This window comes from Aulonocara stuartgranti (genome assembly GCF_965226115.1).
Source record: "Aulonocara stuartgranti genome assembly, chromosome: 1".
Taxonomy (NCBI): domain Eukaryota; kingdom Metazoa; phylum Chordata; class Actinopteri; order Cichliformes; family Cichlidae; genus Aulonocara; species Aulonocara stuartgranti.
In genome coordinates this window covers 33,518,232-33,527,701 of record NC_138939.1, presented here as the reverse complement: position 1 = coordinate 33,527,701, position 9,470 = coordinate 33,518,232, and the positions used below count along the sequence as shown (strand labels likewise).

At 39.0% G+C, this 9,470-nt stretch overlaps 1 long non-coding RNA gene across 1 annotated transcript; it reads right to left on the bottom strand.

The window, feature by feature from the left end:
* Positions 1–1,537: 1,537 nt before the first annotated feature.
* LOC309711137 lies at positions 1,538–5,700 on the bottom strand. Its single transcript, XR_014277890.1, has 6 exons — positions 5,597–5,700; positions 5,170–5,268; positions 4,265–4,370; positions 3,590–3,679; positions 2,909–3,151; positions 1,538–2,687 (listed from the first exon to the last, which is right to left on the bottom strand). It is a non-coding gene; the product is annotated as an uncharacterized lncRNA (long non-coding RNA).
* Positions 5,701–9,470: the final 3,770 nt, after the last annotated feature.

The window sequence follows — 9,470 nt, the reverse complement described above, 5'->3', positions numbered from 1 at the left end:
GCATAGAAGGGTTATAAACTGACCCATTAGTCTGATTTGCTTAAAATGATAAAAATCCAGTTTAATCTTATTCAGTTTATGTACTGCTGATTCCCCTGAATAGTCATCTAAAGGTACTTTATATATTGTACTCTACAGACCCAAGCCATTCAATGAGCCTATATGAGGTGAAAGTGGGGAGAAAAATGGTCACTTTAACAGGAAGAAACTTCTTGCAGAGCCAGGGTCAGGGATAGCAGCCATTTACCACATCCACTTAGTAGATGAGGAAGAAGAGAGGGATGAAGAGTGAGCAGGAATGAAAAAGACGGGTGTGAAGGAGAAGAGCTCAGTACATCAAAGGAGATCTCTCAGCAGCCTGGGCCTCAAGGCATCATAACTAATGGCTCAGTCACACTACAGCAAATATAAGACAACTTCCTTGCAACTAGGAAGGAGGTGGCTGCAAGGAGATTCCAATGATTGGAATTAGTGACCAGTTACAAGGAATTCCATGCTTGCACATTTAAATACATGACAATTACACAGATCACCGTGTCGGAGGCAATCTGCTTCCAAACAATCACAGCCTGACTTGGGCTGACTCAGTCACTCTCCGATTGGTGAAGGTTTACAAATAATTGCCATCTAATTTATGGATACAGATTTTGCAATCAATCAATCTGCAATCTCTTTGCAATAGAGGAGTAGAATAGAATAGAGGATGCCAGCTGGTTGTATTCTGAAAACAAGTTGCAGAGTACCTGTGTAATATTGCAGTTAAATCACTGCCCTTCAGCAACCATGTCACAAAGAGGAATTTGAGTGGTGGGAATTTGTAAGTAGCCGATGTGAAATTCTGTGTATGCAGACAGCAACAGATTTATTAAATTCCATGTAACTGCCAGTTTAAACCCATTCAATCACAAATTGATACATTTTCTTTTTCAGTAATCCTGACCACTGTTTTTCTTAATGTGACTGTAGCATAGTGGAAGGTTGAGCCAATCATTTCAATAGCTTCAAAGTTACAATATTTATTTATTTATTTTTAAAAAAATGAATGGATGACATGTAGTGCGACATCCAAACACTTAAAATCATTCGTGTTCAAACTGAGCAAATACCAGGTCAGTATGTTCAAAATATATTTGATTACATATGTATCCCCCAAAACATTTGAATTCATCTGTTTTGCACTTTAAATTGTTAAACTTTTTACTTTAAAAGCTAGAAGTGTTTAAAGTGTAGCAATACAGTTGAGGTAATGGCAGTCTTACACATTTACATTAAAACAATGTTAAAACACGTTTGTGCGAGAGCGATTGTGAAGTTCATTTCCACAGAATCCTACATGGCGTGTGCACCACAGGATACGGATGAAAAACGATGCCGCAGGAGTTATCAGTGTGTGCAGTTTTGAGGCACTAATTAGTCCAGTAAAATGTGTTACCTCATTATAGGCAACAGACTGGAGGTGATCACTGATATTCAACTGCCACCTGGTGGTTAAAATTCTACTATACAGCAGAGATGGGAAACCATGGAGAACAGCAACTTGTCACATGTCTGAATTTAGTTTATTTAGGTCATGTTGTCATTTCATATTTCTGTATTGACTGAAAACCAAACAAAAACAACAGATAGGAATGTGATACTGAGAGGATGTACACATTTGTAATTTAATACCAGGAGCACATCTTTTTTTATATATTTATATTCATTTTTTCCCCCCTTTTTCTTAAAGTGAAGATTGAGCCAACCTGAATGTGGTCCCATCTTTACCCCCCCCCCCCCCCTTTCAATTCTGTGTAAATAAAGAAGCCAGTTCTCTATAATCTATTCATATCTGGTTGATGATCTGTACTGGTGCCAAATACCTACATTACATATGTCTGTTAGCAATTATGGTTTATTCAAAAGAAATCCATGTGTAAACCACTGATACTCTACAGATACACCAAACCTGCAGAGCCAGTGTAAATCAGTATCTAAAGGTGTAAAAATACACCAGTGATTTCATTATCAGTATAGTTACAGCTAACCGGGTGAACAGCAGGATATTGTTGAGTTTAACACCAACCATCTCAAGTTTGCTTCCTGCACAGATGTTGCAGAGAATCTTCAATGTTACAACTATACAGTTACTTTCTCCGTTTTCTGGGTACATAAATATCTGAATACAGATTAATTCAATTCAAAGTTATTTATCTGGCACCAAATCACAACAGTCACCTCAAGCCACTTTATATTGTAAGGTAGACCCTACAATAATACATACACATCATAGTGCCAGGCAAACAAGCTTCTAACCCTGCTCGATGACAAAACAATAGAACAAGCAGATATTTAAAATGAGCTGAAGCCTCTGATGATGCAAGGCATTCACTGAAACTGTAATCGTTCTTAGGAGTCCAGTTGCTGTCACTTCTGCAAAACACTTTCAGCAAAAGTGATTAATGAACCCTCTGCTGCTTTAATTCAGCTATTTGAGAGCTGGATGTTATGACCCCAAAATCAGAACTGCGAGAAATATGATACAAGTTTGTGCCATTTTATTACAGTATTTGCCTGGATGGTTGTTGCTGTGGTAAGAGTGAAGGAAAATGTTCAATTTAAGCCAATAACACAGATCTTCCAAGGCTGGTCATGATGCTCCCCACCACTTTGGATATTTCTTCTGATGCAAAATCTTGTCCGATTCCTCGCTAACAGAAAGAAAAACACTTTAGTAAGTAAAAACTGGCCTCTGTAGAGCAACGTATTGGCAAAGCCTAACAGATGAGACAATAGCAAGACAACAAGTAGAGAACTACTTAAGTTTTCCTGTTCATCAGTCATGAGATACATTTTTAAAAAAAAAATGATGATGATGATGATGATGATGATGATGATGATGATGATGATGATAATAATAATAATATTTCACCTGTGCACGAGGTTGCAAGCTGATGTTTCAATCATCAAATAAGAAGGAAGAGGTTTGGATCCTTCGAGAATTCACTACTGGAAATTGTTTTCCAGCATTGGGTAACATCGGGTCAATGTAGGTCATTCTGCAGCAGCTCAGTGACTGGTGATGTGCACAACTAGTGAAGGTCCACAAAGAGCTGTACCAGTGACTGCAGTGTCTGCTGCTGTAAGGGCTGACAGTGTTCTGATATTAAGCTGCCTGCAGAGACGAGGAAAGGAGAAAGGACAGAAAACTTTAATAGTAGAACCAATGATAAGATAACGCTTTATTGTCATTGCACAGTCAAACATAGTACAATGAGATTGGAAAACTGTCCTACGTCGGCACTACATATAACACAACACATGATGACATTATGGCAGGAATCAGGACAGCTTTCTTCCAATAGGTGCTCATATGAAGAGAAACTTAAAGGGGTGACGGTGCTCATATTCTCTGAAAAATGGCCAAAAACAACCCCATTCTGTAAATGTGTGACCACAACTGTACACACTTTTATTGCAGCAAGACTGAATCACCATTTGTCTTTTTGATTACATTTGTTAAATAACAACACATGCACGTTTTTAAAATATGATAATCCACTGTAAATTTCACATCTATAAAAGATGTATGATTTATGCCGTTTGTGCTCACCAGTTTTGGGGTCCTTCTTCCTCCACCTACTTTTGCTGGCAGAATATATTTGGGTCATCCCATGTAAGCATAAGCTGTCCAATTTTAAGACTGGGAAAATAAGGAAACAAACAAACAAACAAACAAACAAACAAAACAAAAAAGGAGAAAGAAAATCAAGTGAGAAAACACCTTAAGGAGCCAGCCACTATTTTTTTTCCTGTCAGGTGGGGAAATGACTCAGATGGCCCCTGTGCACCTTGAGGTGTCACCACAGCTTGTCAGGACAGGCTGGCTGTGCCACTGCAATCACCAGCCTGACTAATAGTGCAACTCATCACTGTCACAACCCCACGTGAGAAAAAATAAAAAGTGAGTTTACCTGGTTCATTTCATGGTGAACAGCTGTATTAACTGGCATCACTAAAAAAGCTCAGCTGACCATAGGACACGTATGATGAAAGAAATTTGTAAAAGCAAATAAAGCCAAAAAAAACAGGTAAACATAATCTATGACAAACCAATCAGAGTACAGGGCTAATACTTTTTTAAAATGTTATACCAGATGCCATGTTTCTCATAAAACATGACTGATTTAAAGAAACTACGCAGTTGACTAAAATGACAGCATGCCCTTTGGAAACAAGAGAAAATCATTCCAATAGCTCAGCAAACAGATGACATTCAGACACAGACCTTAAAGAATGAAGGAGCTCGTGTCATCAGGTCATGGAGCTCGAAGTTCTGCCTTGGAGAGGGGGAAGAGGACCTTCCATGACATCTACACCACAGCATCTGTTGCCTTGTCCAAAAAAATAAATAAATAAAAAAAATTTAAAAAAAATTGAGTTAATATGACAGGTGACATTAATACGGACTTTATTAAACCATGATTTTGTTCTGAAAATGTGACTTTTTTAGAGTATGGCATCATCAGCATTATGTAAAATAGATATCAAGTTTACATAATGCTTTCTAGGGTGATCACACCTGCTAATAAACAATGACATTTGTAAATTAAAGAGTATATTTAATGTAGTACTGCATGAAGTCTCATCACCTAGCCCTACAGTCTTCTGTCAGGGTTTACAGTGCATGCCAAATGCTGCATGACTGTGGCTCCATACAAAACCCATAGATTTCATTATCCAGCACATGGGAAAATAAACACAGACAGTCAAATGTGGAATTATTAAAGCAGGACTGAGGTCTGACCTCAAAACGAGTCATTACATGAAGAGACAGAATTCACACAATGGCAATAAGTGCTCCAGGATGCCTGGGACAACCTGCAGAGAGCTGTAAGCTTTTTGCTATGTGGCCAGTTGTTTCTATGTGTGTGTGCGTTTTAACTTGAAAGAAGCATACAACATGTGTATAGAGGAGCAGGGTTGGGTCAGATGGCCCCTGTGCACATTGCGTGTCCTCAGGTTGGATCAGACTGAAGCAGTCAACTCGACACCCCAGCTGATTAGTGCAACTCATCACTCCCACACCCAGCACCGCTTCCACTTTAACATGCAGTGTTTGTTTTGTGCAGCACACAATCGAACTGGGGACCCAGCAACCCAACCACTAGATAATCGGCACAGTCATCTTACTGGGATTTGTGTCCATATTCCACGTCGTCATCCACGCGGTATCATTCGCCATAGCCGCTGACATGGGTCTTGTGTGTGTGACAGGAAGTAGTGCAGAACCTTGAGTTTAGCAGGCACAAAAAATGGTCAATCATTTAGATGATAGAGAATGGAAAAGGTTCAAAATGCAAGTTAACTTGGATTCAAGCCCGGGTGGTGGATTATGTTACAAACAGTAACGCTGGTTAACGTAAGGTTAAATAAATCTAATTCTTTTAAGCAGAGTTAGCTTTACCACTAGCTGTTTAGCAACGTTAGCGTCTAGCATTCGGTTAAAACCTAAGTGACTGTCACAAGTGAAACATTTCAAATAAAAAAAAAGTAATTTATCACTGTGCCTCCCATCAAACTACAAAAAATGTCACAAAAACACCCGAATAAAACTTACAAAATCAGATGAACTCTCTTTCTCGTCTAGCTTAGCCGAGTCTCTGCATATTTCAAACCCCGTGTTCACGCAGGGCGCGTCGCTGATTGGCCTAAAAGCCGGAAAAGGTGTGGGCATTTATTGGAGGAGCCACACTCCAGTGCAGCAGGTGGCGGTAATGCACCACTAAGCTGGTTTACCAACCGCTATTAAACTAAAAAGAAGAAGAAGCCCAGACAACGTCGATGAACAACAGTGCAAGAAAAACCTGAGCACTAAATGGCGCTAAAGTTTTGTGCGTGTGTCTTCTACATAAATGTTTACTGAATGGTTACACATATGAGTTTGCTGCATGCTCCTCTGCAAAACAAGTGCAAAAACGCCATTGATCCTCAGTGATACTGCACATTGGTTGTAATTTGTAACATTTATACATCCTGCATCTTTTATACTGAATACTAATGTAATGAAAGCTCAAGAATGGGTGAAGATCTATCCACCATACTGATTCCTGATAAAATTATAGGCTTGAAAGGATGATGGTGTTGTATAAGATGACTGCTATTTATTTATATTTTGTTACAAAAATGTCCAATAAATTATATAAATAACAGTTAGAACTGTTGCCTCACCGTGAGAAAGTCCTGGGTTTGAACATAGGGTTTCCATAGGGAAACCAGAGGTGAAACAATTCTAACGAGTTTGAAAGCCAGTATGTCCACCTTTGCTTCATCACAGCCTGAACTCTTAGGCAAGCTTACTTCTCATTTCTTTAGGATCGCCTGGCTTCTTGAAGGACTTTAAAACCTTTTCGTTATATGTTGGCTGTACCTTGTTCCACTCTCTGTCAACATGATCCTGCATGCTTTGAAAGCATTTGTGCTCAATTAGATTAGAAAAAACACTATTTACCAGTCCACTGTATGTATTATCAATTATGCTTTTACTGCATTGGCAGTGTGTTTGGAATTATTGTCATACTGAAATGTGAAGCTGCTGCCAATCAGACTCATGGCAGATCAAATTCTGACCCAACTTCTCCTCACAAATCTGTTTTGACAAGATCCCCCCAAACCACATGATTAAATCTCCCCTCCTATTGTAACAACAATATCTGAATTAGCACCTGAAGATTTTAGCATCCCTTTTCATTGCTACATGTCAGACGAGGAAACACGTTTGTCTAAAAGCAACGAGCGCACAGACGAGTGAGACGAAGGTTTCATTGAAATGCAAATGCAATTTTATATTAAAAGATAGCAAAGGGATAATTCACTATATCACACAACACAGCTTGTTAGTACTGCCATACATATACAGTCTTTTCATATTTACACATCAAGTGACAACGAAAACGAAAATCATAAATATCTCTTTTTGTTAACTTTACAACAGCTATACGTGACCAGTATTTCATAAGATAAAAGAGCACTATTAAATAACTGGCATCTTCCCTATCATTTACAAGGCTTGGGAACACAGTGGTTAAAATAATCCAGCAAAAACAAAACAAAAAACAAAAAAACCCAAAAACATTGTTCTTTTCCAGTGAGTAAAATTAATACAAGTCTAAAAACGGTCATGAAATCCCTTTGTACAAAAGACTATACAACTCAGCCCAGTATCAACAAAAATGTTTGCTTACATCCGCGTGATAAAATCTGTACAGTTTTAGCATTCCTGCAGCAGAGTTGGAGGGACTGTGAGTGTGGATTACTGGATCCTGGGTCGCTATGATGCTCTGTAGGCCTGCCTTCGACCAACCATCAGAGACTGTAGTCATGTAGCTGCCAAGCCCCTCTCTCATTGGCCTCAGTGCTTCGTCTAGCAGCAGATCAGCATGTTGCTGAGCTTGTAGCAGATACTTCAAAATACACAATTCTATAATGTGTCAAAGATATATTTGTCCATATAGCAATATAGTATTTTCATTTGCGCCACAATCGACAGGCAGAATGGGGCGCTAAAAATAAAGCAATGCGAGATAGCCATTAAATTCACTTCTCAGTAAGCTGTCTGATAAATGTTTCAACACACAGCGTGCACAAAGTTACCCCTTTTGTTGCACTGTGCTGTGGCAGACACTGTGAGCGCACCTCACAGAATCCGATATGATGGAGTTAAACTCAAACGACCAAAAGCACAAATTTTCTCATTTACTTCCAAGTGTTTCTGGCCGAGCAGATACTTCTGGTTGTATGTGCCAAGATTTTGGTTGTATGTGCCAAGATTTTTTAATTTTTTTTTAAAATATATCTTTGCCTCTGAAGCTTGGTTGCTAATAGAAAGTGAAAAGTGGAACTTTGAGGAAGTAAGAAAACTTAATTCAAACTAGAAACGTTATATAACACTGGCCACAAATCTATGGGCTAATTTTGAAATGCTAAAGATGGCAGCAGTGCTGCGTCTGCCCCCAAAGAGCCAGACTTAGCCAATCATCTCGTAAGCACTGACCCATGAACATGGTAAAGGTGCACGCCCCCACAGGCGTATAAGGTGTGGGTAAGATACCTTGTTAAAAATCTTTTATTTTGCTGTATTCATAATCTGAACGAGCAGCAACAGCAGCAGACACGCTGATCGTGTCAGCAGTCAGAAGCAGATAACAGAACAAAGTTAACTAACGTTTTTCCAGTCAGATCTTCATCAAAAATCTGTTCACATGGCTTTTTATGGCCATATGAACATAGAAGTTAAGGACGAGGGTTTTTCCAGATACATTTACATAGAGTCTTCAAAATAAATGTTCAAAGATGGCTGCTGAGAGGCAAGACTTGCTTCACACTGTTATTTGTGGTGATCTAAAAATCTAAAACGTTTGTTACTCATGACTTGTTCATCTAATATTTCTGTTATTGTTACTTGCTATCAGTTATCAAGCAGAGTAAGAATGAATCTCATATTAGTGGAGAAGGTGAGTGGATATTACACACACTGGTTACAAAAATGTGTTTCGCAAGCACATCAGCAATGGGGGAAAAAAACAAAAATAAAAACACAAAAAAACGAATCACCTACTTAGAAAGCAAATTCTTTTCTTTTGGAAAGACCGATGAAATAAAGTGGTTTCAGAGAAACCCCCGGTGTTTTTGGACAGAAAAAAACTGAGACATACGTTTAATACCTGGATTCATACAACCTTACAAGTATCTGCATCGCTCACCAGCTTTATCTGTGGAGTATATAAGTGAGAAAATGCCATGTGCATGTGCATCTGAGGAGAAATAAATATACAGCTGAAGTGGGAAAAAGAATTCAACATTTGGCACTTAGGCTGTTACTTCATCGAGGTGACTTCCGCTCTGCCCGAGGATCAGCGATAACTGAAGTATAACTTTAAACAGAAAATGGAGGGCCTCCTGCAGCCAACTGAGAGAACCTGCTACAGTCATTTCTAGTTTAATCCCTTGGAGGCTGTAAAGAAGCAGATGCCAACACTGAGGTCTCCCACACCGGTGAGGTTGAGGGGGGGCAAGTCAGAGGAAACAAACATCCCAGAATGAGAATAAATCTCTGTTGAAGTGTGAAATGGAGAAAGAAGCATGGAGACTCTGAAGCCCCACCCTTTGGCACTGTCATAAATACAACTCTTGAAAAATAAAATTAATTAAAAAAGAAAAAAAAACAGGTGCTGCTGCACAAAAATAAAACTTCTAGCTTAGCGCACTCATCATTCTCTGAAAGTCAGCAAACCCACTCTACAAATTAAAAAAAACAACAAAAAAACCCACAAACATGTTCATAAATATAGTTCATAAAGACATGAGTGGCATTAGAGGAAACTCTGTGGTTACGTTGTCCGGGGGGTATGTTGCTTTAGCTCCGTCCAGGATGAAAAACAAAGAAAAAGAAAGGTGAAGTGGTATACAGAGAAGCGTCGCACTGAGAGTCTGTA